The following is a 4010-nucleotide window of genomic DNA, read 5'->3' as shown; positions in this document are numbered from 1 at the left end:
GACGAGAATTTGTTTCAGTCATGTAAGGCTTAAGAGGCGCAAATTTCCTCTAATATAAGTTCCATAGAGATAGAGGGAGATGAGTTGGTAGGCGATGGATTAGTTTTGACTCTTTTCCCTGACGTGGAAGTAGAAGAAGAAGAGGTCTTGATGGAAGACTTTGATGCTGTACGGGAAGAAGGAGAAGAAGCACATTTTGCATTTTGTAAATCAGAAGGCACGTCATCTAAGGTTCCTGTAAAACACTGAAAGGATTAGCATCTTCCAAGGGCTGGTTAATTGCAGGTCGCTGCTGGATGACACTCCGATTATTGCGTGACATCGCCATGACGGATTTTAAGAAATGTTAAAGAGTCTATCACTTCGGTAAACAGATGAATGAAAGCTGTTGACTTAAAAGGCTGATGATAACACAGCGAGTTACCTCAAAAAATAAACAACAAAGGAAAGCAGCGTGAAAAATTGGGACTATCTGCAAGCGTCAATGGAACTTTCCTCTCAAACAAAAAGCATCCGCTGGAAACATGTGAGAAAACGATGAACATCAGGTGATTAAAGCATGTATGCAGCAGCCAGGACAAAGCGCTGAGGAGTAGAGGTTTCACCAAAAAGATGCCTTTTCAAATGATAGGCATGGCAAGCAAAAGAGGCCGATAATGCCAAAGATACAGTATATGCAGGTGAAAGAGAGCTGGGAAGAACCTCAAAATGTCGACTAAATCAATAGTTTGCCAGACATTCCCACAAACAAAACGTTCCAGAGGGTTTGGATTTGTGACTTACTCCTGCATGGAAGAAGTGGATGCTGCAATGGCAGCTCGGCCACACAAGGTTGATGGACGTATCGTAGAACCAAAGCGAGCAGTGTCACGCCAAGACTCTGCAAGGCCTGGCGCACACTTGACAGTCAAAAAAATCTTTGTTGGGGGGATTAAAGAAGATACAGAAGAATATCATTTAAGAGACTACTTCGAAGAGTACGGAAAGATCGAAACAATTGAAGTAATGGAAGATCGCTAGAGAGGAAAGAAAAGGGGCTTTGCATTTGTAACATTCGATGACCACGATACAGTCGACAAAATTGTTGTTCAGAAATACCATACAATCAATGGGCATAACTGTGAAGTTAAGAAGGCACTTTCCAGGCAAGAAATGCAGACGGCTGGTTCTCAAAGAGGTCGTGGTGGTTCAAGCAGTTTTTGTGGTGGCCGAGAAAGCAGCTTTGGCAATGGTGGTGGTGGTGGCGGCGGCGGCAACTTCGGCCCAGGAGGCTTCGGTGGTGGAGATGGAAGCCGTGGGTACAGTGGCGGAGATGGGTACAACGGCTATGGCGGGGACGGTGGAAACTATGGAGGCGGCTCTGGCTATGGTGGTGGAAGAAGCGGTGGTAGTCCTGGTGGTTATGGGAGCCAAGGTGGTGGAGGATGTGGTGGTGGTACCGGAGGCTACGATAACTACAACGAAGGAGGAAACTTTGGTGGCGGTGGAGGCAGTGGCTATGGGGGCAGTGGTGGCTACAATGATTTCGGAAATTATGGTGGCAAACAGCAATCCAACTATGGGCCGATGAAGGGTGGAAATGGATTTGGCCGAAGTTCTGGCAGCAGTCCCTATGGTGGTGGTGGTGGAGATGGTGGCTACGGAGCAGGTGGTGCAACTGGTGGTGGAAGCGGCAGATATGGTGGCAGAAGGTTTTTACAAGATGCCATAAGGCTACAGTTCTTTGCAGGAGAGCGAGGAGTTGTCAGGAAAGCTGCAGGTTACTTTGAGACAGTCTTCCATGTGCATTAGGTGGAACTGTAATCTACTACAGGAGGAGCGATGATCCTAGGCAGAAAAGTTACTGCAGCTTAAACAGGAGAACCTTCTTGTTCAGGACTCATAGCCACAGTTCGCTAAAACAAAAGTGCAGCTGTTGAATACAATGTAGTGTTGATTTAGATGTACATTCCTGAGGTCTTATTTTTTTTTATCTGTTGTAGTTTGTCTTTTATTTTTTCATTACATCAGGTATATTGCCCTGCAAATTGTGCTAGTGATGTCAGGAATAAAGAAATTGAGGACTTTAAAAAAAAAAAAAAAAAAGAAGGAGTGCGGGAAAATAATAACACTTCAATGAGGAAAATTTTCTCTTAAAGATTCATGCCATTTCTGAGGTGCCTGAAATGTAATGGAGCATTGCGCCCCATACGCAGCGGCAGCTTCTAAAGTGGCGGACATGCCTCAGAAGCACTTAACTAGAAGAGGAGCAAGGTTCGGGTGGACAATGACTCACCCCGCGGCTCAAAAGGACATTTTCTGGTGCCGCTTACAATCCGCCGGTAATTACCGCAGTTTCGAGGATCGGGCAGCGAGATAATGACCCGGAGCAGCTCCCGTTCCGTCACTCCTCGACGGAGTTCCCGCGATCCGCGGCCATCTTCCTCGGCGCCGTGACGTCACCCCCTTTTATGAGTACTCTGAAACCGAGATGTAGCAGTAAACCACAAGCATTTTGCTTGAATTTTGTGGAACACTCTCAAAGGGTGAAATTTATGAACACTTTGATCCAGCTTTGCATCATAAAAAAGATGCCAACCCAATGCAAAATGCTGCATTGGAATTTGCTTTCCAACGTAAATCCTGATAGTGTCTTGAGTTTCAGTAATTCAAAAAGGCAGAACTGAGCCTGACCTAGATTTCTGTTCCGGTGTCTCTCCTAACTTCTCTCAAAGCCAACTGTCTCAAGAGTCTGCCTGATCAAAGCAGAATCCCACCTCTTGTATCCATATCTAGACAGGGAGGCTCTTCTTAGTCTGTCGGGTTCCTTCTTTTCAAAGAAGGAAGGGACTCGGAACACTTTTGACATGCAACTGTCAGAACAGAGGAGAATGGAAAGCAGTAAGTATGTTGTCATGGGAAAGGTTTATCAATGTTGGAATGTCTTCACCAGCCAGGCTACCTGACAATGGCTACGCCACACACAAGCTTAGTTTTACACGCCTTTATTTGTCTGCATGTAACTGTGAACTCAACATTCAAAACCAGCCTTCAATGCATTCTGCTCTAACACTTACATTACAGTTCTACAGAGTCCCTCAGAAGCCAAAAGGGTTTCATCATTTCTAACTTGCAAGACACTACATATCGACCTATGCTAAATAAAAAATGACACATTTTCGTCGAAATATATAGATAGTTAGACATATTCAATTAAATGTCTTCAATCAATCTTTTTAGTGCTTTAATTGTTGGAATTGATCTTGTTCTCGGAAACTGAGACTGTCATTACCAATGTCCAGGATCTGCGTCAGCAGTGTAGCGGCAACAGCAGCCACTTATAGTTCAAACCCTGTCTCTCCTTCAACAGGTAGGTCTGATGAACGATTAGTTAAAGGCCTAAAGTGAGAAGAGTCTCTGATAGTAGACTTCCCAGAGAACTGGGAAGTCACCAGGCGTCCCTTGGCAGACACCACATGAAATAGTTCAGCATCGAATGGACATCGAATCTTATCCACATCTGTAGTTTGAGTACTCGATCTCCTTTCCTAAAGATAATGTTCTTCACATGTCATCTTTGGTCAGCATATCTTTTCATCTTTTTTTCTCATCTCTTTCTCTTATTGGTCCATTGAGGCAACTTGATGTTCATTGCTCTCCGAACATCAATGCTGCAGGACTTTCACCCGTGGACAAATGAGGTGTTGAACGATAATCTCTCAAGGTAGAATTCAACACAATTTTCAAATCGAGCTTCTCAAGAGTAGCACTCTGCACTACTTTCTTTAATGTAGTCATAAAATTCTCAACAAGTCAGTTGGCCTGCGGCCACAAAGGTGTTCTCTTCTGATGTTTTATATACAAATGTTCCAAGAAATCTTTAAACTCCTGAATATTGAAAGCCTCCATGTCAGCAGGTTGTCTATCCCCACGCTCTTCAGCTTTGGCAGCCATTAACACACGCTCGAGACTAAGAGTTTCTCTCAGCATTTGTTGTCTGAATGAATTTGTCAAACGTCCGTCAATAACTC

At 44.3% G+C, this 4010-nt stretch overlaps 1 pseudogene; it reads left to right on the top strand.

Annotated features, from left to right (window-relative positions):
- Positions 1 to 708: 708 nt before the first annotated feature.
- On the top strand, positions 709 to 1791 carry LOC147712141 (uncharacterized; annotated as a pseudogene).
- The last annotated feature ends 2219 nt before the right edge of the window (positions 1792 to 4010 follow it).

The sequence above is a fragment of the Lissotriton vulgaris genome, chromosome 5, assembly GCF_964263255.1.
Source record: "Lissotriton vulgaris chromosome 5, aLisVul1.2, whole genome shotgun sequence".
Classification (NCBI taxonomy): Eukaryota; Metazoa; Chordata; class Amphibia; order Caudata; family Salamandridae; genus Lissotriton; species Lissotriton vulgaris.
This window is presented reverse-complemented; position numbering and strand designations above follow the sequence as displayed.